The sequence below is a fragment of the Ovis aries genome, chromosome X (genome assembly GCF_016772045.2).
Source record: "Ovis aries strain OAR_USU_Benz2616 breed Rambouillet chromosome X, ARS-UI_Ramb_v3.0, whole genome shotgun sequence".
NCBI classification, from domain to species: Eukaryota; Metazoa; Chordata; class Mammalia; order Artiodactyla; family Bovidae; genus Ovis; species Ovis aries.
This window is the reverse complement of record NC_056080.1, coordinates 79,871,945-79,898,704: the sequence shown is the minus strand read 5'-3', so window position 1 is coordinate 79,898,704 and position 26,760 is coordinate 79,871,945. Positions and strand designations below refer to the sequence as shown.

The 26,760-nt window shown below is 44.3% G+C and overlaps 1 long non-coding RNA gene across 2 annotated transcripts; it reads left to right on the top strand.

Moving 5' to 3' along the window:
• Positions 1-11,660: 11,660 nt before the first annotated feature.
• On the top strand, positions 11,661-22,854 carry LOC105605539 (uncharacterized). 2 transcript variants are annotated; one of them, XR_001025235.4, is made up of 3 exons: positions 11,661-16,486; positions 18,391-18,491; positions 19,275-22,854. It is a non-coding gene; the product is annotated as an uncharacterized LOC105605539 (long non-coding RNA). The 2 variants fall into 2 exon arrangements; XR_009598868.1 differs by having other exon boundaries at positions 18,391-22,854.
• The last annotated feature ends 3,906 nt before the right edge of the window (positions 22,855-26,760 follow it).

Sequence of the window (26,760 nt, the reverse complement as noted above, 5' to 3'; positions counted from 1 at the left end):
TGTGCGTGCCCTGCTACCATTTGAATGGCTGTGGTGGTAGGATTACCAGTGATTAAGTTTGCCTTATGTGTTTATGTATTTTCCGGATGCGTATTATTTGCATGTATTACTTTGATAGAGAATGTATGTTACTGCGAACTTGGTCCGGGGTGGGTGCAGCCAAGGGATTTGCCTGCGAGTGGCTGGTGGCAGGTGGTACGAGGGCAGACTCCTTGTTTCTGAGCTGTGTGTGCACACTTGTGGGAGTGGGGGTGGTGCTACAGACAACAGAAACGTATTGTTTCCCAGTTGTGGAGGCTGGATGTCAGTTTCTCCTGATGGCCGTGAGAGAGTGTGTGTTCCAGGCTTCTCTCCTGGGATGGGAGAGGCCGTCTGCTCCCTGTGTCTTCATGTCATCTTTCCTCCATGTGTGTCTGCGTCTCCAAGTGTCCCCTTTTATAAGGACACAGTCCCATTGGATTAGGGCCACCCTCGTGACTTCCCTTTAACTCGATCACCCCTGAGAAGACCCAGTGTCCACATGCGGTGGCATCCTCAGGGCCTGCGGGTAAGGGCTGCCTGGTGTTTTCTTGGAGGGGACACATTTCCACCCATAATGTGGGATGCCTAGCTGTTTTTTTTTTTTTTTTTTTCCCAAAAACGTCTTATTTCTTTTTGGCTCTGCTGGGTCTTTGTTGTTCCGAGGGCTTTCTCTAGTTGCGGTGTGCCAGCTTCTCCCTGCAGTGTCTTATCTTGTTGCAGAGCCTGGGCTCTAGGTGTGCAGGCTCAGTAGTTGCTCCTTGGCATGTGGGGTCTTCCCGGCCCAGGGCTTGAACCCACGTTTCCTGCACTGGCAGGCGGATTCTTACCCACTGGACCACCAGAGAAGTCCCCAGCTCTGTTTGGTAGGAGGCTGAAGAGAGCATTTGCTGCTGCTGCTGCTAAGTCGCTTCAGTCGTGTCTGACTCTTTGCGACCCCATAGATGGCAGGCCACCAGGCTCCCCTGTCCCTGGGATTCTCCAGGCAAGAACACTGCGGTGGGTTGCCATTTCCTTCTCCAATTAGGTGACAGCATATAGGAGTCTGCTGTTAGAAAATAGCTGCTGCTCCACCTCCGTGGTGAATTGGAGGCCTTCTGTGGTCCACTGCCTGCTGATGGGTCAGAAAGGGGGCAGGGCTGAGTGTCTTCCTTGGCCACAGAAGGACATCATTGGAAGGGCCAGGCCTGACACATCCCTCGGTGGGCTTTGTCGAGGTGCAGAGGGCAGCAGTGGCTCCTTGGAGAGGAGCTGGAGCCTGGCAGTGTGTTCCCTAGGCCCGTCTGCGGTGTGAGGCTTGCATTGGTGACTTTACCTTCCTGAGTCTCAGGCTCCTCATCCATAAAATGGGACCATCCAAGGTTTGACTTTCATTTCAGTTGCTGCTGAGAGCAGGCTGTTGTTTGCATGCTGTTCCGCTGGGGTGGATGCAGAATCAGAGGAAGGGAAATAGGACTGTAGCAGCCACATTTTGCAGGCAGATGGTGCGCAGTGTGGCTGCTTCATGGTTTCTGCAACCTCCACCCTGACGTAGCCGAGTGTCTCCTTCCTTCATGGTGGCAAAGCTGTGGCAAGGGGGTGCTTGAACAGCCTTGGCCAGGGCAGGGCTGGAACTGGAGTCAAGATAGAAACCACAAGACTCCAAAACAGACATCTCAACTCAGGGTCAAACTGCACACTACACTGTGTGTGTGGGGGTGGTGGTCCCCCAAATCCAGGTGGGTACAATTTGGAGCACATTGCCACTGCATCCATGAGGTGGGCCAGGTGGCCCTGCTGTAGCTGATGGGACTCAGTTGCAGTCCATTTGCATTTGTTTCACTTGTGGCGAACCATCACGAGCCTTCGTTGCATTTCTTCATTTCTTTGCAAAGACTTCTTTAGCCCCATCGAGGTTACCATTGTGTGTATACTCAGAAATGGCATGAGAAAATGTGCTGACCACACACTGACCTGTGCTGGGACCTTCCCTGCTGACTTTGAGAGCAGTTAAGTGCAACCAACTGAACATACAGAGGGCTTGGGGGAAGGGGGGCAACAGGGGCAAAAGCCTAAAGATACAGTCAAGGAAGGGGAAGAGGGTGACATTGACTCTTGGTAAGAACATGCCATTCAACCTCTGGCATTCAGGGACTGCACTGGGGGCTCAAAACAACACACACACACACACTCAAAACACACACACTCAACACACTCAAAACACATATACACACACACACTGCTAACTGCTTGTTAATCCCTCCAACTTCAAAGAAGAAAACACACACGCACGCACACACACACACACACACACACAGACTGCTAACTGCTTGTTAATCCCTCCAACTTCAAAGAAAACCTAAGAGCACATAATTCCAAGCTACAAATTATGTTTTTAAAAGCTGATTGTTAACAGTTTATTTTCAAAGGTGTTCTCCAAACACTTAATGATGCAGGTGTTTTTTTTTTTTTTTTCTTGTAGTAAAATACACATAAGATTTACCATTTTAACCATTTTAAGTGCACAGTTCAGTGGCAAGAAGCATATTCACATGGTTGGGCAACCACCCTACCATCCATTGCCAGAACCTTTTCATCTCTAATGGAAACCTTGTCCCCATTAGATACTAACTCCATATCTCTACCTGCCCAGTCCTCGTCTGTCTCATGTCAGCAGCATTAGGATATGCAGTTGAGGAGCAGCTCAGCTGGCCTTCAGGTAAAGGGGTAGGAACTGGTTTTGTTTGGTAACCACTGTCAGCAGGCGAGGGTGCCAGGCACCCTTCTGATTGGCACAGGGTGCTGGTGATTTGAAGGGAGAGTGAGGTAGGGTCAGCAAGCAGGGTCTCGAGTGAAAACCCACGGCGGGTTGGTCAGGGTCAATGTGGTGAGGTCAGCAGCGTCCGTCCCCGGGGTCAGTTCTTGGATGTTACGATTCCATCCTACTCAGAGATGGGTAGACTCAGGCCCTGTCCTTCCTGAGGATCCCATTTCAAAGGAATGACTCTCAGGTCCCCGAGAAAGCCTCTCCTGGGTTGTTGGAGGTACACGGACATCTCAAAGGGCCAGAGCAGGGGTTCACATGTGGGGAGCCTTCTTAGGAAAGACTTGGAGAAAGGGGGGGTGCTCAGTCAAATGTTGGCTGGAGCAAACTACATTCTCTTGCTAGCCCTGTTTTCTCAGATGGGGACTCAAAAGGGAGCTGGGTCGGCCCAGGGTCCTGACCTTAGGCTGTAAGAAGTCAGCCACGATTGGCCATCCCTGAGTGCCAGAGGTTGAATGACATGTTCTTACCAAGAGTCAATGTCACCCTCTTCCCCTTCCTTGACTGTATCTTTAGGCTTTTGCCCCTGTTGCCCCCCTTCCCCCCAGCCCTCTGCATGGTAGGGAATGCTCTTTCCCAAATCTTTGCATGGCTGGTTTCTTTTTGTTGTTCAGCTTGGAGCTGAAACATTACTTTCGTCTAAAGTCTCCATCCTAAATCCATTGCCCTGTTGGAGTCTCCAATCTTTTCTGGTTTGTTTTCCATCTCTGTGGAACCCCTGGACCAGCATGAGGATAGGCAATGAGTTTGCTGAGAATCCCCGTGTGCACTCACCACAGGTCAGAAGAGAACACGGGACTGTCTGCCTTGGTCTCTTGATACAAGTGCCCCCGCTCTGTCCTTTCCTTAGGGGAGAACCCCCCACAGAGAGGGGTGTGCATGTCAGGGGCGGGGTGCAGGCACAGCTGATACTACCGCATCCTGGGTGGAACAGAGCACAGGGCGTGTGGTAGGTCTGGTGCGTCTGGAAGTGGGGAGACCCAGGGATGGGGCTGTTCTGTGAATTCTCTGGTTTCCATTGCATCTGAGTGTTGTGGGTCTGGGGTGAGGTGGGGATTGATCTCTCAGAATCACGTAGATGTCTGCGGTACCAGAATGAGGATTCTGTCAGCATCCAGGAGTGTGAGAGAACAAACCTGGGCTTCTATAACCGTGGGCAGTAGTAGTCAAATTTTTCTGTTGAAAATAACTACAAATGACAGATGAAATATTCTTCAAATCTGTTAAAAGCAGTTGAGAACTAACAAGAGAGTGAAAGCTGAGAGGAAATGGGAGTCTGAGAAGGAGGCCACTGAGGCTACTGTGCCCCAAGGATGTTGGTTCTGGAACTGAACCCAAGGGAGGCCGAAAGTCAACCCAGCTCACCCCAGCGCTGGGGCTGCACGGAGTGTTCATAGACACAGGATACCAAAGCATGAATTTGGGGCTGTGGGTCTGGCTCTGTGCTGTTTAGGTTTGAGTAGCTGGGGTGTTTTAGGGACTTCAAGGCCTAAATTTGGTTCCAAGTGTTCCTGGGCACCCATGTGACTTTCTCAGGGCTGCTGTAACACATGACCACAAACTGGACGGCTTGACAAAAATTTATTCTTTTTCTGAAATCCAGTTGGGAGCAGGGACACCTAGTGCTTCAGACTCTGAGGGCGATCCTGTTCCACACCTTGCCCAGCCTCACATTGGTGGCCTGTGGTCCTTAGTGTTCTTCGACTCTTAGATGTGTCACTTCTGTCTCTGCCTTGTTTTTATATGGCCTTCTCCCTGTGTGTCTCTATGTCTCATTTTCTTTTCTTATAAGGGCACCAGTCATTGGATTATGGCCACCCCAATCTTAACTTGATTACATCTAAAGAGACCCCATTTCCAAATACGGTCACATTTATAGGCAGTGAAGCTTAGGTCTTAAACATCTTTTGGGGGACACTATGGCTTGTCAGGTTGGGCTGCTATCATAGACTAGCACATTCTACTATAGACAGGCTGGAAGTCCAAGGTCATGGTATCAGCGGATCTCGTGTCTGGAGATGGCCTACTTGTGCTTCATAAACAGCCACCTTCTTGTGTCCTCACATGGCAGAACAGGTGAGTGAGCTCTTTGTGGTCTCTTTTATCAGGGCACTAATCCCATTCATTAGGGCTCTACTCTCATGACCCAGATCATCTCCCAAAGGCCCCACCTCCAAAGTCCATCATTTTTCAGGTCAGGATTTCAACACATGAATTTTGAGGGGACACAAACATTCAGTCTGCGGCACAATCCATCCCATAATAGTACCATTAAATGCCTAGCAAAAGGAGGCACCAAAGAATCCCCACAAAAAAACTTCTTAAGGACAATGAACAGGATACAGTTAAACCACCAAGCACTCAATGCCACACGGCGCCCTGAACAGGACAGGTTGCATGAGACATCCTAGGGAACAGAAATACAAGCAGAAATACACAAATGGGACCTATTCAAACAGGAAATTGTCCACAGTGAATGAAACTATTGATAAAAACAAAAAAGCCACCTACTGAATGGGAGAAAATATTTGCAAATGACATGTTTTTTAAAATTTATATTGGAGTATCATTGATTTGGCCTTTTTTACAGTTCATGAGGTTCTCACAGCAAGTATACTGGGGTGGTTTGCTGTTCCCTTCTCCAGTGGATCATGTTTTGTCAGGACTCTTCTACGAACCATCTGTCTTGGGTGGCTCTGCACGTCATGGCTCATAGCTTCATTGAGTTATGGAAGCCCCTTCGCCACAACAAGGTTATGATGTGTGAAAGGGGCCAAATCATCTCCCATGCTAGTAAGGTCATGCTTAAAATCTTGCATGCTAGGCTTCAGCATTATGTGAACCAAGAGCTTCCAGATGTCCACAAGAAAGAAAGTGAAAGTGAAGTCTCAGTCATGTCCAACTCTTTGCGACTCCATGGACTGTAGCCTATCACATTCCTCCATCCATGGGATTTTCCAGGCAAGAGTACTGGAGTGGGTTTCCATTTCCTTCTCCAGAGGATCTTCCTGACCCAGGGATCAAACCCAGATCTCCTGCATTGTAGGCAGATGCTTTACCGTCTGAGCCACCAGCAAAGTCCATATTAGAAAAGGAAGAGGAACTAGAGGTCAAATTGTCAACATTCGTTGGATTATACAGAAAGCAAGGTAGTTTCAGAAAAACATCTACCTCTCTTCGACTGTGCTAAGGCCTTTGACTATGTGGATCATGACAAACTGTGGAAAGCTCTTAGAGAGATGGGAATACCAGACCATCATACCTGTCTCCTGAGAAACCTGTATGTGAGTCAAAAAGCAACAGTTAGAACCCTGTATGGAACAACTGATTGGTTCAAGATTGAGAAAGGAAAACTACAGGGCTGTCTGCTTAATCTAAATGCTGTCTGTTTGATCTATATGGTGAGCACACCATGAAATGCCAAGCTGGATGAGTTACAAGCTGAAATCAAGATAAGCAGGAGAAACATCAACAACCTCAGATACGTGGATGATACCACTCTAATGGCAGAAAGCAAAGAGGAACTAAAGAGCCTCTTGAGGGTGAAGGAGGATAATGAAAAAGCTGGCTTAAGTAAGACTAAATGTTTAAAAAACTAAGATCACGGCACTCCAGCCCTGTTACTGCATGGCAAGTAGAAGGGGAAAAGGTGGAAGTAGTTACAGATTTCCTCTTCTTGGGCTTCAAAATAACCACAGATGGTGACTGCAGCCATGAAATCAGAAGATGATTGCTTCTTGGCAAGAAAAGGATGACTAACCTAGACAGGCTGTTAAAATCAGAGACATTACTCTGCCGACAAAGGTACCTATAGTCAAGGCTAAAGTCTTCCTAGTGGTCACATTTGGTTGTGAGAGCTAGACAGTTAAGAAAGCTGAGTGCCAAAAAATTGATGGCCTTCGAGCAGTGGTACTATAGAAGACTTCTGAAAGGGCCTTGGACAGAAAGGAGACGAAACCAGTCAATCCGAAAGGAAAACCCTGAATATTCACTGGAAGGACAGATGTTGAAGCCGAAGCTCCAGTATTTTGGTCATCTGATGTGAACAGACGACTCATTGGAAAAGTCCCTGATGCTGGGAAAGATTGAGGGTAGAAGGAGAAGAGGGTGTCAGAGGTTGAGATGGCTGGACATCAGAGATAAACATGAACTTGGGCAAACTCCAGGAGATGGTGAGGGATAGAGAGACCTGGCATGCTGAAGTCTATGGGGTCACAAAGTGTCGAACACAACTGGGCGACTGAACAACAATAGTTGATTTACAATTCTGTGTTAGTTTCAGGTGTACAACAAAATGATTCAATTATACATATACATATATCCACTCTTTTAGATTCTTTTCCATATAGGCCATTACAGAGTACTGAATAGTGTTCCCTGTGCTATATAGTAAGTGCTTATTATCTATTTTATATATAGTAGAGTGTATATGTCAATCCCAATCTCCCAATTTGTCCCCACCCACCCCCTGCTTTCCCCCTGGTTACCATAAATTTGTTTTCTACATCTGTGACTCTATTTCTGTTTTGTAAATAAGTTCATTTCTACCATTTTTTAGATTTCACATATGAGTGATATCATATGATATTTGTCTTTCCCTGTCTGACTGACTTCACTCAGTATCACAATCTTTATGTCCATCCATATGGCTGCAAATGGCATGATTTTGTTCTCTTTTATGGCTGATATTTCATTATATATATGTACCACATCTTTTAAAATCCATTTATCTATTGATGGACATTTACATTGCTTCCCTGTCTTGGATATAAAAAGTGCTGCTAAAAAAGGAAAAAAAAAAGTGCTGCTGTGAACACTGGAGTGCATATATATTTTTGAATTATGTTTTTTTCTGGGTATATGCTCAGTAGTGGGATTGCTGTGTCATGTGGTAGTTCTGTTTTTATTTTTTTAAATTTATTTGTTTTAATTGGAGACTAATTACTTTGCAATATTGTAGTGGTTTTTGCCATACATTGACAAGAATCAGCAATGGGTGTACATGTATCCCCTATTCTGAACCCCCCTCCTACCTTGCTCCTGATCCCATCCCTCAGGGTCATCCCAGTTTGCCAGCCTTGAGCACCCTGTATCATGCACTGAACCTGGACTGGCAATCTATTTCACATATGGTAATATACATGTTTCAAGGATATTCTCTTAAAGCATCCCACCCTCGCCTTCTCCCACAGAGTCCAAAAGTCTGTTCTTTATATCTCTGTCTCTTTTGCTGTCTTGCACATAGGGTCATGGTTACCATCTTTCTAAATTTCATATATATGCCTTAATATACTGTATTGGTGTTTTTCTTTCTGACTTACTTCACTCTGTATAATAGGCTCCAGTTTCATCCACCTCATTAGAACTGATTCAAATGCATTCTTGTTAATAGCTGAGTCATATTCCATTGTGTATATGTACCACAGCTTTCTTATCCATTCATCTGCCGATGGACATCTAGATTGCTTGCATGTCCTAGCTGTTGTAAACAGTGCTGCAATGAACATTGTGGTACATGTGTCTCTTTCAATTCTGGTTTCCTGGTGTGTATGCCCAGCAGTGGGATTGCTGGGTTGTATGGGAGTTCTGTTCTCAGTTTTTTAAGGAATCTCCACACTGTTCTCCATAGTGGCTGTACTAGTTTGCATTCCCACCAACAGTGTAAGAGCGTTCCCTTTTCTCTGCACCCTCTCCAGAATTTATTGTTTGTAGACTTTTTGATAGCAGCCATTCTGACTGCCATGAGATGGTATCTCATTGTGGTTTTGATTTGCATTTCTCTGATAATGAGTGATGTTGAGCATCTTTTCAGGTTTTTGTTAGCCATCTGTATGTCTTCTTTGGAGAAATGTCTGTTTAGTTCTTTGGCCCATTTTTTGATTAGGTCATTTATTTTTCTGGAATTGAGCTGCATGACCTGCTTGTATATTTTTGAGATTAACTCTTTGTCAGGTACTTCATTTACTATTATTTTCTCCCATTCTGAAGGCTGCCTTTTCATCTTACTTATAGTTTCCTTCGTTGTGCAAATGCTTTTCAGTTTAATTAGATGCCATTTGTTAATTTTTCCTTTTCTTTCCGTTACTCTGGGAGGTGGGTCATAGAGGATCCTGCTGTGATTTATGTTGGAGAGTGTTTTTCCTATGTTTTCCTCTAGGACTTTTATAGTCTTAAATTTAGATCTTTAATCCATTTTGAGTTTAATTTTGTGTATGGTGTTAGAAAGTGTTCTAGTTTCATGCTTTTCCCAGTTTTCCCAGCACCACTTGTTAAAGAGATTGTCTTTTCTCCATTTTATATTCTTCCCACCTTTGTCAAAGATAAGGTGTCCATAGGTGCATGGATTTATCTCTGGGCTTTCTATTTTGTTCCATTGATCTATATTTCTGTCTTTGTGCCAGTACCATATTGTCTTGATGACTGTAGCTTTGTAGTATAGTCTGAAGTCAGGCAGGTTGATTCCCCCAGTTCCATTCTTCTTTCTCAAGATTGCTTTGGCTACTCGAGTTTTTTTTTTTTATTTCCATACAAATTGTGAAGTTATTTGTTCTAGTTCTCTGAAAAATACCATTGGTAGCTTGATAGGGATTGCATTGAATCTATAGATTGCTTTGGGTAGTATACTCATTTTCACTATATTGATTCTTCCCATCCATGAAGATGGTATATTTCCCCCATCTATTTGTGTCATCTCTGAGTTGTTTCATCAGTGTTTTATAGTTTTCTATATATAGGTCTTTTGTTTCTTTAGGTAGATTTATTCCTAAGTATTTTATTCTTTTCGTTGCAATGGTGAATGAAATTGTTTCCTTAATTTCTCTTTCTGTTTTCTCATTGTTAGTGTATAGGAATGCAAGGGATTTCTGTGTTAATTTTATATCCTGCAACTTTACTATGTTCATTGATTACCTCTAGTAATTTTCTGGTGGTGCCTTTGGGGTTTTCTATGTAGAGGATCATCTCATTTGCAAACAGTGAGAGTTTTACTTCTTTTCCAATCTGGATTCCTTTTATTTCTTTTTCTTATCTGATTGCTGTGAGTAAAACTTCCAAAACTATGTTAAATAGTAGTGCTGAGAGTGGGAACCCTTGTCTTGTTCCTGACTTTAGGGGAAATACTCTCAGTTTTTCACCATTGAGGATAATGTTTGCTGTGGGTTTATCATGTATGGCTTTTATTATGTTGAGATATGTTCCTTCCATGCCTGCTTTCTGGAGGGTTTTTTTTTTATTATCATAAATAGATGTTTAATTTTGTCGAGAGCTTTCTCTGCATCTATTGAGATAATCATATGGTTTTTATCTTTCAATTTGTTAATGTGGTGTATTACACTGATTGACTTGTGGATATTGAAGAATCCTTGCATCCCTGGGATAAAGCCCACTTGGTCACGATGTATGATCATTTTAATATGTTGTTGGATTCTGTTTGCTAGAATTTTGTTGAGGATTTTTGCATCTATGTTCATCAGAGATATTGGCCTGTTGTTCTCTTTTTTTGTGGCATCTTTGTCTGGTTTTGGTATTAGGGTGTTGGAGGCCTCATAGAATGAGTTTGGCAGCTTTCCTTCCTCTGCAATTTTCTGGAAGAGTTAGGATAGGTGTTAGCTCTTCTCTAAATTTTTGGTAGAATTCAACTGCGAAGCCATCTGGTCCTGGGCTTTTGTTTGTTGAAAGATTTTTGATTCCTGTTTCAATTTCTGTGCTTGTGGTGGGTCTGTTAAGATTTTCTATTTCTTCCTGGTTCAGTTTTGGAAGGTCATACTTTTCTAAGAATTCATCAATTTCTTCCAAGTTGTCCATTTTATTGGCCTATAGTTGCTGGTAGTAGTCTCTTATGATCCTTTGTATTTCTGTGTGGTCTGTTGTGATTTCTCAATTTTTATTTCTAATTTTGTTGAATTGATTCTTCTTCCTTTTTTTCTTGATGAGTCTGGCTACTGGTTTGTCTATTTTATTTATCTTCTCAAAGAACCAGCTTTTAGTTTTGTTGAGTTTTGCTGTAGTCTCCTTTGTTTCTTTTTCACTTATTTCTGCCCTAATGTTTATGATTTCTTTCCTTCTAGTAATCCTTGAGTTTTTCATTTCTTCTTTTACTCATTGCTTTAGGTGTAAAGTTAGGTTATGTATTTGACTTTTTTCTTGTTTCTTGAGGTAAGCTTGTATTGCTATGAAACTTCCTCTTAACACTATTTTACTGAATCCCATAGGTTTTGGGTTGTTGTGTTTTCATTTTCATTTGTTTCTATGCATATTTTGATTTCTTTTTTGATTTCTTCTGATTTGTTGGTTATTCTGAAGCATGTTCTTTAGCTTCCATATGTTTGTATTTTTAATAGTTTTTTTTCCCTGTAGTTAACATCTAATCTTACTGCATTGTTATCAGAAAAGATGCTTGAAATGATTACACATTTTTTTTTGAATTTACAAAGGCTAGATTTATTGCCCAGGATGTGATCTATCCTGGAGAATGTTCCATGTGCACTTGAGAAAAAGGTGAAATTCGTTGTTTTGGGGTGAAATGTCCCACAGATATCAATTAGGTCTAACTGGTCCATTTAAAGTTTGTGTTTCCTTTGTAATTTTCTGTTTGGTTGATCTATCCATAGGTGTGAGTGGGGTATTAAAGTCTCCCACTATTATTTTGTTACTGTTAATTTCCCCTTTCATACTTGTTAGCATTTCCTTTACATATTGTGCTGCTCCTATGTTGGGTGCATATATATATATATATATATATATATATATATATATATATATGTATACACACACATATATATAAAATAATTGTTTTATATATATATAATAGTTATATCTTCTTCTTGGACTGATCCTTTGATTATTATGTAGTGCCCTTCTTTGTCTCTTTTCACAGCCTTTATTTCAAAGTCTATTTTATCTGATATGAGTATTGCTACTCCTGCTTTTTTTTGGTCTCCATTTGTATGGAATATCTTTTTCCAGCCCTTCACTTTCAGTCTGTATGTGCCCCTTGTTTTGAGGTGGGTCTCTTGTAGACAGCATATATAGGGGTCTTGTTTTTGTATGCATTCATCCAGTCTTTGTCTTTTGGTTGGGGCATTCAACCCATTTACCTTTAAGGTAATTATTGATAAGTATGATCCCATTGCCATTACTTTGTTGTTTTGAGTTCAAGTTTATAAACCTTTTCTCTGTTTCCTGAGAAATGAATGAAGTAAATGAAATAAATGCTTTAGCATTTGTTGAAGAACTGGTTTGGTGGTGCTGAATTCTCAGCTTTTGCTAGTCTGTAAAGCTTTTGATTTCTCCTTCATATTTGAATGAGATCCTTGCTGGGTTTCTTGGACTTGGGTGGCTATTTCTTTCCCCATTTTAGGGAAGTTTTCCACTATTATCTCCTCAAGTATTTTCTCATGCCCTTTCTTTTTGTCTTCTTCTTCTGGGACTCCTATGATTCGAATGTTGGGGCATTTAACATTGTCCCAGAGGTCTCTGAGGCTGTCCTCATTTCTTTTAATTCTTTTTCCTCTCTGCTTCATTTATTTCTACCATTCTGTCTTCCACCTCACTTATCCTATCCTTTGCCTCAGTTATTCTACTGTTGGTTCCCTCCAGAGTGGTTTTGATCTCAGTTATTGCATTATTCATTATTGATTGACTTTTTAAATTTCTGCCAGGTCCTTGTTAAACATTTCTTGAATCTTCTCAATCCTTGTCTCTAGTCTATTTATTTGCAACTCCATTTTTTTCAAGATTTTGAATCATCTTTACTATCACTATTCTGAATTCTTTTTCAGGTAGACTCCCATTCTCTTCATCTTTGGTGTAGTTTGGTGGACATTTATCATGTTCCTTTACCTGCTGACTATTTCTCTGCCTTTTCATTTGTTTATTTCTTTTTAAATATAAATTTATTTATTTTAATTGGAGGCTAATTACTTTACAATATTGTATTGGTTTTGCCATACATTGACATGAATATGCCACGGGTGTACATGTGTTCCCCATCCTGAACCCCCCTCCCACTTCCCTCCCCATCCCCTCCCTCTAGGTCTTCCCAGTGTCATTTGTTTAGATTGCTGTGTTTGGGGTGGCCTTTCTGTAGGCTGGAAATATGTGGTTCCTCTTTATTTTGGAGGTTGCTCCGTGTGGGTGGGGTTGGACGAGTTGCTTGTCAAGATTTCCTGATTAGGGAAGCTTGCATCTGTGTTCTGGTGTGTGGAGCTGGATCTCTTCTCTCTGGAGTGCAATGAAGTGTCCAGTGTGATTTTTGGGGTGTCTATGGGTTTGGCGTGACATTGGGCAGCCTGTATTTTAATGCTCAGGGCTGTGTTCCTGCGTTGTTAGAGAATCAGCATGGTATGTCTTGTTCTGGAATTTGTTGGCCCTTGGGTGGAGCTTGTCAAGTGTAGGTCCTTTCAGTGTAGGTATGGAGGCTTTTTTTTTTTTTTTTTTTGGTATGGAGGCTTTTGGATGAGCTCTTGTCAATTCCTGTTCCCTGGAGTCAGGAGTTTTCTGGTGTTCTCAAGTTTTGGATTTAAGCCTCCTGCCTCTGACTTTCAGTCTTATTCTTACAGTAGCTCAAGAATTCTCCATCCACATAGCACAGATGATAAAACATCTAGGTTAATGGTGAAAAGATTCTCCATAGTGAGTGGCACCCAAAGAAGTTCACAGAGTTACATGGAGAAAAGAAGAGGGAGGAAGGAGATAGAGGTGACCAGGAGGAGAAGAGGGAGAGTCAAAAGGGGAGAGAGTAATCTAGCCATTAATTATACCCCTAAGTAAAAATGGGCACTTATATTCTAAAAGGTACAAAATGAATAACAATACCAAAAAGCAAAGATTGAAAATCTAGTGTAGATTTTCAGGTTAGATTCTCAAAAATACAATATTAAAAATGCAAAACAAAATCTATTTATTTACATCTATATCTATATATGAAATTTGCTTTAATAGTAGGGTCTTTTTTGCAAGGTAATAGTAGGTTATAAAAATGAAAAAGGAGTAATAAAGAACTTTAAAAAATTAAAAAGATTAAAAAATGATAATAGTAAAAATGTATCTAGGTATTTCTCTGGAGATGTTGAGGGCAGTGTGGGGTTAGTTCAGTTTCAGATAGTTCCTTGTTCCAGCTTATATTTCTTCTCAAGGTCTGTAGGCCTCTCCAATGCTTAGTGCTAACTACAGGGTTTTAATCTGTTGTACCTGTCACTTCCAGAGAAGTTCCCTCTTCTTTGTTTGTTTTGGCTTTCTCTGTTTGCAAGTCTCTTCAGTGTCAAATTTTCACCAAGACAAAGGGGGTGAAGGTGGTCACTTATTTAGGCTCACTTGTTCAGTTGTGTTGTGAGGAGGGAGTTCAGTTCACTTCAGTCGCTCAGTCATGTCCGACTCTTTGTGACCCCATGGACTGTAGCATGCAGTCCTCCCTGTCTATCACCAACTTCCAGAGTTTACTCAAACTCATGTCCATTGAGTCGGTGATGCCCTCCAACCATCTCATCCTCTGTCATCCCCTTCTCCTCCCGCCTTCAATCTTTCCCAGCATCAGGGTCTTTTCAAATGAGTCAGCTCTTCGCATCAGTGGCCATAGTATTGGAGTTTCAGCTTCAACATCAATCCTTCCAATGAATATTCAGGATTGATCTCCTTTAGGATGAACTGGTTGGATCTCTTTGCAGTCCAAGGGACTCTCAAAAGTCTTCTCCAACACCACAATTCAAAAGCATCAATTCTTTGGCACTCAGCTTTCTGTATAGTCCAACTCTCACATCCATACGTGACTAGTGGAAAGACCATAGCCTTGACTAGATGGACCTTTGTTGACAAGGTAATGTCTCTGCTTTTTAATATGCTGTCTTGGTTGGTCATAACTTTTCTTCCAAGGAGTAAGCATCTTTTAATTTCATGGCTGAAGTCACTATCTGCACTGATTTTGGAGCACCCCAAAATAAAGCCTCTCACTGCACTGTTTCCCCATCTATTGGCCATGAATTGAAGGGACCAGATGCCATGATCTTTGTTTTCTGAATGTTGAGCTTCAAGCCAACGTTTTCATTCTCCTCTTTCACTTTCGTCAAGAGACTCTTTAGTTCTTCTTTGCTTTCTGCCATAAATATGGTGTCATTTGCATATCTGAGATTATTGATATTTTCCCCAGAAGTCTTGATTCCAGCTTGTACTTCATCCAGCTCAGCATTTCACAGGATGTACTCTGCTGCTGCTGCTGCTGCTGCTGCTGCTGCTGTGTCGCTTCAGTCGTGTCTGACTCTGTGCGACCCCATAGATGGCAGCCCACCAGGCTCCCCCGTCTCTGGGATTCTCCAGGCAAGAACACTGGAGTCGGTTACCATTTCTTTCCCCAATGCATGAAAGTGAAAAGTGAAAGTGAAGTTGCTCAGTTGTGTCCGACTCTGTGTGACCCCATAGACGGCAGCCCACCAGGCTCCTCCTTCCATGAGATTTTCCAGGAATTTCCTTATATACTCTGCATATAAGTTAAATAAGCAGGGTGACAATATACAGCCTTGATATACTCCTTTTCTAGTTGGAACTAGTCTTTTGTTCCATGTCCAGTTCTAACTGTTGCTTCCCTACCTGCATGGAGATTTCTCAAGAGGCTAGTTAGGTGGTCTGGTATTCCCATCCCTTTAAGAACGCTGCAAACAAATACCACTGGCATGTGTGTGGAGTGTTTGCAGTGTATGGACCACATGGGGTTTGCCCCAGCTCATGGTAGCATGTGTTTCCCAGTCTACACTGCTCAGGGTCCAGGTTGCTCTGCATGGGAACTGTCCAAAGCGGGACCTGTGTTTTGTTCACTCCCCAGGTCTGAGCTGCTCAGGTTCAGGTTCTCAGGCACTCTGCAAGGGCACAGACTTGGTTGGGCATTCGTTTTTTCCCCTTCCCAGGTCCAAGCACCTCACGCGACCAGGTGCTTGATCTCACACACTGTCTCAGGTGTGCCGTGTGTCTCCTTTGGCGAGCTGATATCAGGCTGCGACACTCCTGGTGGATGTCAACTGTCCAGGGTCCCAGGAAGATGTGACTAGCAACTGGAGGCCTGCTCACAGTTTGGTGGAGGATGCCGTCTCTGGGGCCGAGATGGCCCCTCACCTCCTGGCTCTGGCTGTCAACCGTCTGCCTCTTTGCCTCCATCTGGGGACTGGTTGGTTTTAAGCCAGCCAGCTCTCCTTTGGTGTTCACTCAGTCCTTTGTTCTGTGAGTGGGCCAAGCTGCTAGTTAGCTCAGAGCTTTTCCCTGGAAAGTTCTCTCTCTCTCTTTTTTTTCCCCTCTTTCTCTGGCTATCCCATAGTTTGGGTTGCTATGTCATGTTAGCTCCCTCAGATTGTCCTTAGGGCATTCAGGCCTGGTCCTTACCCTAAGCATGCAACCTGCGCCTCCCTGTGGTTAGGTGCATATTCTGTGGGTTTTCTTTTTGTTTTCTTTCTCTCGGTTATATTGCCCTCTGAGATTCCAAAACTCCCCACAGACATGCTGGTGAGAGGGCTTCCTGCTACTTGGAAATGTCTCTTCCTTCACCACTCCCTCCCCAGGATGGGTCTCCATCCCTAACTCTTTTGTCTTTTTGTCTTTTATATTTTGTCCTACTTCCTTTTGAAGAGAATGGATTGCCTTTCTGGGTGCCTGGTGTCCTCTGCCAGTGTTAAGAAGTTGTTTTGTGTAAGTTGCTCAGCATTCAAATTATCTTCTGATGAATTTGTGGGGGGAGAAAGTGGTCTACCCATCCTATTCCTCTGCCATCTTAGGACCGCCCCTATATTGGCAGATTTATTCACAAACACTGTTCCTAATGTACTGTGATTAGTTGCTCATTCGTGTCCGATTCTTTACGACCCCATGGTCTGTAGCCTGCCAGGCTCCTTTGTCCACAGGGATTCTCCAGGCAGGAATACTGGAGTGGGTTGCCTTGCCCTCCTCCAGGGGATCTTCCCAACCCAGGGATCGAACCCAGGTCTTCCACATTGCAGGAAGATTCTTTACCGTCTGAGCCACCAGGGAAGCCCAAGAACACTGGAGTGGGTAGCCTATCCCTTCTCCAGGGTATCTTCCCAACCCAGGAGTCGAACCAGGGTTTCCTGCATTGCAGGAGGATTCTTTACTTGCTGAGCTACCAGGGAAGCCCTTAAACCACTTTGTCTGTGGTATTTTATTATTATTTTATTATGCTAGGCTAATCTGACAAATGGGCTTTCCAGGTGGCTTAGTGGTAAAATAAAGAATCTACTCAGAGGTTAAAGCATCTGCCTGGAATGCGGGAGACCGGGGTTCAATCCCTGGGTCGGGAAGATCCCCTGGAGAAGGAAATGGCAACCTACTCCAGTACTCTTGCCTGGAGAATCCCATGGAGGGAGGAGCCTGGTAAGCTACATGGGGTCGCAAAGAGTCGGGAGCGAGTTCACTTTCACTTTCACCTGCCAAGTGAGTTCGATCCTTGGTTCAGGAATATCCCCTGAGGAAAGAAATGGCAACCCACTCCATTATCCTTGCCAGGAAAACCCCATGGCCATAGACAGAGGAGCCTGCTCTGCTGCAGTTCATGGGGGTGCAAAAGAGTTGGGCACAACTTAGCGACTAAACAACAAGATGACAACATCAGGGTAGAAAGTCAGAAACTGGACACTTTCATACCCAACTGGTTGGAGTCAAATTGATGCAACGTTTTTGGAGGGCAATTTGGTAACATGTATAAAACATTTCAAAAAGAGATTACTTTTTGACCCAAGAATGCTCCTTCTTAAATCAGAATTATTGTACATCCTGTGTTGGTGGTGGTTTAGTCACTCAGGCATGTCCGAGTCTTACGACCCATGGACTGTAGCCCACCAGGCTCCTCTTCCATGGGATTTCCCAGGCAAGAATACTGGAGTGGGTTGCCATTTCCTTCTCCACATAATGTATTACACAAAAACAAATGTACCAGGATACCAAATGTATCAGGTTTGTTTATAATACTGACAAATTTAAAACAGTCTAAAGACCTATATACAAGAGATTGGTTAAAATACCTATGGATTACACATTCTGAGGAATATTATACAGCTCTTAAAGTACTGTGGATGGCACAGGCTTCACCGTATCCACTATATGGCCCAATTTTGGGTTGATTCTGGGTGCCCTGTCTGGCAAGGGATGGTCATTCTCCTTGTCCCCTTCCTCCAGTTGCCCCTTGCAGTGTCCCTCCCCTCCTTTGACTCACTGGTCTCCTTTTCTACTATGATATGGGTTGATTAGCAAGAAACTAATCCCTTAGTAACAAAATAGGCCTATTTCTCCCTTGAAGTAATAAAGTAGGACCAAATCTTCAGACCACATTAGTTAAGTAAGAAAGAAAATTATGATTCTTCAATTCACTTTGCTATTGCAAGTGAAGAACAAGTGGAACAAAAACGACCAAGAATATCCACAGTGGTTTTTAAGCCAAAGGGAGAATTTCTAGGTCTGTGTAACTACAAGGTACAGAGGTAGTTTGTCTTTAGGCATGGCTGGATTCAGCATTTTATTCCCTGAGATTTACCTTCTTGCTCCAACTCTCCCTCTGTCCTTTGCCATCCTGTCTCCCCTAGATACCCAAAGTGTCACTGGTTGGATGATATCACCACAGCTGGAGGAAAGCAGTGCTCCAATTTGGCAGGCCTGGGCCACATGCCCACCCCTGGAATCAGAGGTGAAGTCAACTCTATCACAGTCACAATGGCTGAGAGAAAAGGAAAGGGGCAATTTTCCCAGGTGACAGCATACCAGTACCAAAAGAAGGAAAATGGATGCTGGGTTACAAAATCCATACATGTCCTTAACAGTGGTATACACTTTTCATCAAATTCAAAATCAAGTTCCAATGTTTGAATGGAACAAGACTGGAAAAGATTATTTCTTAATCTAACAGAGCATGCATGCTCAGTCACTCAGTCACGTTCAACTCTTTGCAACCCCATAGACAGTAGACCGCCAGTCTCCTCTGTCCCTGGAATTTTCCAGGCAAGAATACTGGTGTGGGTTGCCATTTCCTTCTAAAGGGATCTTCTCAACCAAGGGTTTGAAACTGCATCTCTTGCATCTCCTGCATTAGCAGGCGGATTCTTTACCACTGTGCCACCTGGAAAGCCCATTAATCTAATATAGCAGACAATTATTTTCCCAAATAAAGAAAATACTTATGTCAGGGACTTCCCTGGTGGTCCAGTGGCTAGGACTCCACAATTCCAATGCAGGTTGCCCAGGTTCAATTCCTTGTGAGCTGACTAGATCCCACATTGCTGCAATTATTAAACAAGAGCCCTCATGCTGCATTGAAGATCCTGCATGCTGCAACTGAGACCCACACAAATTACAAAAAGGTCAAAAGTAATAAGTCACATAGTGGGAGCATACTGTTAAAACAGGAATGCATCATCTCCTCACACATATTCTCAACTTCTTCTGATTTCTTTCTTATTGTTTTATTGTTTAGTTGCTCAATTGTATTCTACTCCACAACCCTACGGATTGCAGCCCACCAGGATCCTCTGTCCATGGGATTTCCCAGGCAAGAATACCGGACGGGTTGTCCTTTCTTACTCCAGGGGGTCTTCCTGAATCAGATGGAATCTGAGTCTCTTGCATTGGCAGGTGGGTTCTTTACCAATGAGCCACCAAGGGATGGGCTTATTCTGATTTACTGAATCTTTATTCAGTGAAGATGCACATTTACTTTCTTTCAATTTTAACACTGTGCCACTTCCCAGGAGGCACAATGGTAAAGAATCCGCCTGCCAATGCAGGGGATGTAGGCTCGATCACTAGGTCAGAAAGATCCCCTGAGGAAGAAATGACAATCCACTCGAGTATTCTTACCTGGAAAATTCCATGGACAGAGGAGCCTGGCAGGCTATAATCCATGGGGTTGCGAAGAGTTGAACACAACTGAGTGACTGAGCACACCTTATCTGCAGATAACCTGATCATACATGGAGAAAATATGGTGAACTACTAAAACTATCAGGAAATTTCATGAGGTTGCAGAAAATACTAGACGTTCAGTTCAGTTCAGTTCAGTCGCTCAGTCGTGTCTGCCTCTTTGCGACCCCATGAATCGTAGCACGCCAGGCCTCTCTGTTCATCACCATCTCCCGGAGTTCACTCAGACTCACGTCCATTGAGTCCGTGATGCCATCCAGCCATCTCATCCTCTGTCGTCCCCTTCTCCTCCTGCCCTCAATCCCTCCCAGAATCAGAGTCTTTTCCAATGAGTCAACTCTTCACATGAGGTGGCCGAAGTACTGGAATTTGAGCTTTAGCATCATTCCTTCCAAAAGAAATCCCAGGGTTGATCTCCTTCAGAATGGACTGGTTGGTGGACTGGTTGGATCTCAAGAGTCTTCTCCAACAACACAGTTCAAAAGCATCAATTCTTCGGCACTCAGCCTTCTTCACAGTCCAACTCTCACATCCATACATGACCACAGGAAAAGCCATAGCCTTGACTAGACAGACCTTAGTCGGCAAAGTAATGTCTCCGCTTTTCAATATGCTATCTAGGTTAGTCATAACTTTTCTTCCAAGGAGTAAGCGTCTTTTAATTTCCTGGCTGCAGTCACCATCTGCAGTGATTTTGGAGCCCAAAAAAATAAAGTCTGACACTGTTTCCACTGTTTCCGCATCTATTTCCCATGAAGTGACGGGACCAGATGCCATGATCTTCGTTTTCTGAATGTAGAGCTTTAAGCCAACTTTTTCGCTCTCCTCTCACTTTCATCAAGAGGCTCTTTAGTTCTTCACTTTCTGCCATAAGCATGGTGTCATCTGCATACCTGAGGTGACTGATATTTCTCCCAGCAATCTTGATTCCAGCTTGTGTTTCTTCCAGTCCAGCGTTTCTAATGATGTACTCTGCATATAAGTTAAATAAGCAGGGTGACAATATACAGCCTTGATGTACTCCTTTTCCTATTTGGAACCAGTCTGGTGTTCCATGTCCAGTTCTAACTGTTGCTTCCTGACCTGCATACAGATTTCTCAAGAGGCAGGTTAGGTGGTCTGGTATTCATTGGATGGAGCTAACTCCTCCCCCAAAGACTTAACTAATTGTCCCCAAACTTTTCTACATTGATCTGAAACAAGGTCAGTAGGCCGTAAAGTTACAGTTCTAGAGTTTCTGAGTTGTTTGATCTGCAAGCTAAGGTTTTTACTTTGGGAGGAATCAGACCTGCTGATAAAAGGTGGTCATCAAACTAGAATTCTGCGGGAGAGGCACACTTTTGAGTAGCAACCACCTACTGTACGCCAATAGCATTAAAAAATCAATAGAAAAGTAAATTTTTATCTCAGTACTTCTACCCTTTGGATTCTATCTTCGGGACATAACCAATCAGGCAAAGACTTATACAGAAGAATTCCACTGAATCATTATTAGGGATAAATGGAAACCTATTAAATGTTTAACAAGAGATGAGAATACTAGACCACCTTAACTTCCTCTTGAGAAGTCTGTATGGATGTCAAGAAGCAACAGTTAGAACTGGACATGGAACAACAGACTGGTTCCAAATAGGAAAAGGAGTACGTCAAGGCTGTATATTGTCACCCTGCTTATTTAACTTATATGCAGAGTACATCATGAAAAACGCTGAGTTGGAAGAAGCACAAGCTGGAATCAAGATTGCCGGGAGAAATATCAATAACTTCAGATATGCAGATGACACTACCCTTATGGCAGAAAGTGAAGAGGAACTAAAAAGCCTCTTGAAAAAAGTGAAAGAGGAGAGTGAAAAAGTTGGCTTAAATCTCTACATTCAGAAAACGAAGATCATGGCATCTGGTCCCATCACTTCCTGGGAAATAGATGGGGAAACAGTGTCAGACTTTATTTTTTTGGGCTCCAAAATCACTGCAGATGGTGATTGCAGCCATGAAATTAAAATATGCTTACTCCTTGGAAGGAAAGTTATGACCAAGCTAGATAGCATATTGAAAAGCAGAGACATTACTTTGCCAACAAAGGTCCGTCTAGTCAAGGCTATGGTTTTCCAGTAGTCATGTATGGATGTGAGAGTTGGACTGTGAAGAAGGCTGAGTGCCGAAGAATTGATGCTTTTGAACTGTGTTGTTGGAGAAGACTCTTGAGAGTCCCTTGGACTGCAAGGAGATCCAACCAGTCCATTCTAAAGGAGATCAGTCCTGGGTGTTCTTTGGAAGGGCTGATGCTAAAGCTGAAACTCCAGTACTTTGGCCACCTCATGCGAAGAGCTGACTCATTGCAAAAGACTCTGATTCTGGGAGGGATTGGGGGCAGGAGGAGAAGGGGACGACAGAGGATGAGATGGCTGGATGGCATCACGGACTCCATGGACATGAATGAGTGAACTCCGAGAGTTGGTGATGGACAGGGAGGCCTGGTGTGCTGCAATTCATGGGGTCACAAAGAGTCGGACATGACTGAGCGACTGAACTGAACTGAACTGAGACAGCACATTAAAAAGCAGAGACATTGCTCTCCCAACAAAGGTCCATCTAGTCAAAGCCATGGTTTTTCCACTAGTCCTGTATGGATGTGAGAGTTGGAATATAAAATAAAGCTGAGTGCTAAAAAATTGATGCTTCTGAACTGTGGTGTTGGAGGAGACTCTTGAGAGTCCCTTGGACTGTAAGGAGATCAGTCCTGAATATTCCCTGGAAGGACTGATGTTGAAGCTGAAACTCCAATACTTTGGCCACCTGATGCAAAGAACTGACTCATTTGAAAAGACCCTGATGCTGGGAAAGATTGATGGCGGCAGGAGAAGAGGATGACAGAAGATGAGACGGTTGGATGGCATCACGGACTCAATGCATATGTTTAGTTAAACTCTGGGAGTAAATGTTGGACAGGGATGCCTGGTGTGTTGCTGTCCATGGGGTTGCAAAGAATTGGACATGACTGAGAGACTGAACTGAACTGACTGAACACTTACATTATGCTACTTCTTATATGCATCCACATACAAGTTTTTGAATAAATTTTTGAAAGAGAAAATGCTTATATGTTAAATAAAAATAATTCCAGGAAAAAATTACCCTGAGTATGCAAAAATTACATTATTGTTATAGATGATATGACAATCAGTTGTGTCCAACACTGTGACCCCATGGACTATACAATCCATGGAATTCTCCAGGTCAGAATGCCGGAATGCACAGCCTTTCCCTTCTCAGATCTTCCCAACCTAGGGCTTGAACCCAGGTCTCCCGCATTGCAGGCGTATTCTTTACCAGCTGAGCCATATAAATGCCAATATTAAACTAAGAAAGCATTCCAAAGTACTGACCACAGTTAATGCTGAATGAGAAGCCATATTTTAAGTTTTTTCCATTTCCTAAATTGTCTTCAATTACACTGTACTACTAGACTATCTGAAGCCCAGAACCTTCCCTTGAAACCAAAGACAAAGGCAAGAAACTGTGGAGGGCCAGTATTTGAAAATATATTCAGACGCAGAATGATAGTTCAGCTTTATTTTATGCTACAAGAAATATTGAAACACCCTCCTCCTCCAGCCAGTGGAAAACAACAGGGCCAAGAGTGCCCAAAGGCCAATATAAGCAAACAATTAGGCCCTCATAATAAATCAGCAACCAGTGTAGGAATCAATGCCCTGGGGAAGGATGCACTGCCTAGGTTAATATTAGGCGCTCTTTCTTGGCCTAGGCTTAGGGAAAACTAGGGGCACAAAGTCAAAGTGAAAGTGAAGTCGCTCAGTCGTGTCCGACTCTGCGACCCCATGGACTGTAGCCTACCAGGCTCCTCGGTCCATGGGATTTTCCAGGCAAGAGTACTGGAATGGGTTGCCATTTCCTTCTCCAGGGGAATCTTCCCGACCCAGGGATTGAATTCAGGTCTCCCACATTGCAGGCAGATGCTTTAACCTCTGAGCCACCAGGGAAGCCCTGGGGGCACAAAGTACCCTGTAATTGGTTGGTTGATCCCAACCAACAGGAAAAGCTGCTTGAGACAGAACATGATGGAAATTCGGAGCTGGCCACTATCTTCAGCAGTCTGCCTGCTAAAAGGGAGGGAAAAAGAAAATAAAATTAAATGTGGGAACTGTTCCCCTAATTCTGCCCCCTCAGCTGGTGTCAGGCTCACTGCACATGTCTACATCCTTAGACTTCCTCTTTTGGTGGTCTCCAATTCACTATTAGAATGACCCCAGACACCTGCCACCCGCCCAGGCCCCTTTGCAAACTAACATTGCTATGATGCTGCTGTTCGCTGTGAGCTCCTTCCCTACTGCCTGTGGTAGGGCTGGACATGTGGGCTCAGGGACTGGCGGGCCATCTCTGCCTCCATGGGTGATGGGAAGAGCACTACGATGGAGCTGGTGGTGGCGAGGTTAAGGGACCATCTCACACCAACCAGGCCTGTTTCCTTCTGGCCGTTCTCACTTGTCTCCATCCCCACCCCAAGTCTGCTCTCCGCCCTTCCAGTCCCTCAGGCCATCTCCCCACTCCATCTCTCCCTGCCACCCCTGACCCATCCCCCTGAGGCCAGACCCTCTAGCCATCTTCTTGGTCTCCCTCCCCACAGCCCTTCCTATCCCCAGGTTGACTGCCTTCTCCGAATTCCACTGTCTACAGGAGGTCTGTTCCTCCCTGCTCCAGCCCCCGCCCTGGCCTCTCTTTAAATAGGATACAAATTGAGAAGTTGGCTTCTTGGTCCTCTGGCCACGGGTGGCACACACCCACCAAGTCCTGATGCAGCATGTCCAAGAGGCCACGGCCTGACGTGTCCTCCTGGCCCCAGGGCACCATGGACACCAGGCCCTGGCGCCACATGTCCACCTGGTTCTGGAGAGGCGTGGCCACCCAGCCCTGGCATGGTGTCTCCGCCAGGTCCCAGAGTGTGAGGTGCCTGTACCAGCTCTGGGGCTCCAGCCATGGCCGCACCCGCCTCTCCCGCGCCTCCGAGGCCCTCGTGCCCTTCAGGGCCATTTGGGTCACCAGCTCCATCCAGACCTCCCTGGCCTTCAGCATCTCCCGCCACACCACCTGTGCCAGCACCTGGGTCTGCAGCCTCCATGACTACTCAGGCTGCAGGTCAGCCCACCATGGCCACCTGGAGCGTCTGAGAATCTGAGGCACCCAAAGGAAACCACGCCCCTGTGCGGGTGACGTCACTAAGGGCGCTGAGAACGCCTGCGCAATCAGGCCCTGACGCTGGTCCCCAGATGTCCCTCTTAGGTGTTTATGAGCACGTCAGTGTTTCCTGCCAAACATGGAAACATCAAATGAGCCCCTTCCCCTTACACCTCTGCTGCTGTGTTCACATGTGACCCTCCTGCTGACTTCAACTTCTGGAAGGGAGTCGAGCACCAGGGCCAGGCCAGGTCTGTCCCATTCGTCTTCCACACATAGCTCAAGTCTGTGTCCTTGTCTGTGCAGGTGCATGCACATGGGGATGCGAGACCAGGGGTGTGGAGTGGGCTGTACCTGCCCACCTGGGGAGGGAAGCAGGGACTACTGTTGGGCCCACTGTGGAAGGCATGGGGCATGGCTGCCTGGGGTCTGGGCACAGGCTGCAGGGACTCCAGGCTGTGGGCATGCCCTGGGCCCCTCAGAAGCACTGGATGAACCAGCTAGACTCAAGGGCAGAGGGAAGGGCCGTGTTGCCCTGGACACCCACAGTCTCTTGCTCTCTGCTGGCACAACTCTCATGGCCTTTCCCTCCCCAGGAACAGTGTCTTGAGGCTGTCTGGAGGGGTGGAGGTACTGGGGGACCTCAACTGGGAGGTGACCCTGTGTCTGATAGCCTGCTGGTCTACTTCTGTCTGGAAGGGGGGGTCAACAGGCAAGGTACAGCTGGGGGAGACCACAGGGCTGGGAGAGCACTGCCTGGGCGTGGGGTTCATCTGCTAGGGATCACTGGTGCCATGGGAGGAGACTGCATCAGGGGTTGTACTTCAATCTGGCCCCTGAGCCCCACCCCCTGGCCGGAGAGTCCTCTCAGCCCTCCAAATCCAAGGCCAGCAGCCTTCCCCCACCCCTACCCCCACTGGAGGGGGAGAGGCTCCAGCAGTGGCTGTTTCCTGAGTGTGGGGCATCCATGTCCCACCTTCCCACCCTCCCAGTTTCTGTTGATTCTGGCTCCCAATCAGTTTTAGGGTGTGCAAAGACCTGGTCTACTGCCTGTGTCTGTCCCCTGCTCTGGGGCCAAGAGGACCCCAGTGGGGAGTCTGGACATGTCAATGTATGGGAAAACCCACTATGATATTGTAGAGTAATTAGCCTCTAATTAAAAAGATAATTTAAATGAAAGAAGTAAACATTTAGGTCAGTATTTCTAATTCTTGGAATATATTAATACTTTAAAGAAATAACTATTAATAGAAAGATTTATAAATTCCACTAAATCATTAACCATAGTAATGAAAAAAGTGGAAACAGCTTAAATGTTCCATAATTACATCATTATTATTATTTTTTAATTTAAAGACCCAATCTTAATTTTTTGGCCACACCACATGACATGTGGGATCTTAGTTCTGCTGCCAGGGATTGAACCTGCAGCCCTTACACTGGAAGTGCAGTCTCATCCACTGGACTGCCTGGGAAGTCCCAATAATTACATTATGATGCATCTTATATATGTTCAATAACACATTTCTTAAGAGATTTTAGAAAGTGGAAAAGCTAGTATATTAAATGAAAAAAATTCAGGAAAAAATTTAAACTTGATAAGTTCTACATCACATGCTCTTATACATTTAATGTGCAAGTAAAACCAGAAAATATTCTTAAATGTTGACAGTATTTAGTGCTGAACATAGGGCTCAATTTTCATTGTCTGAAATTGTTTTCAATTCCCTTGTAACTGAATTCAAATATCTGAATTTCAGAACCTTCCCTCTAACACGAGAACAAAGATAAAAAGTGTTTTTAAAATCCAGAAGTGCATTAGCTGAAAGGAAACTGGGGCACAAAAA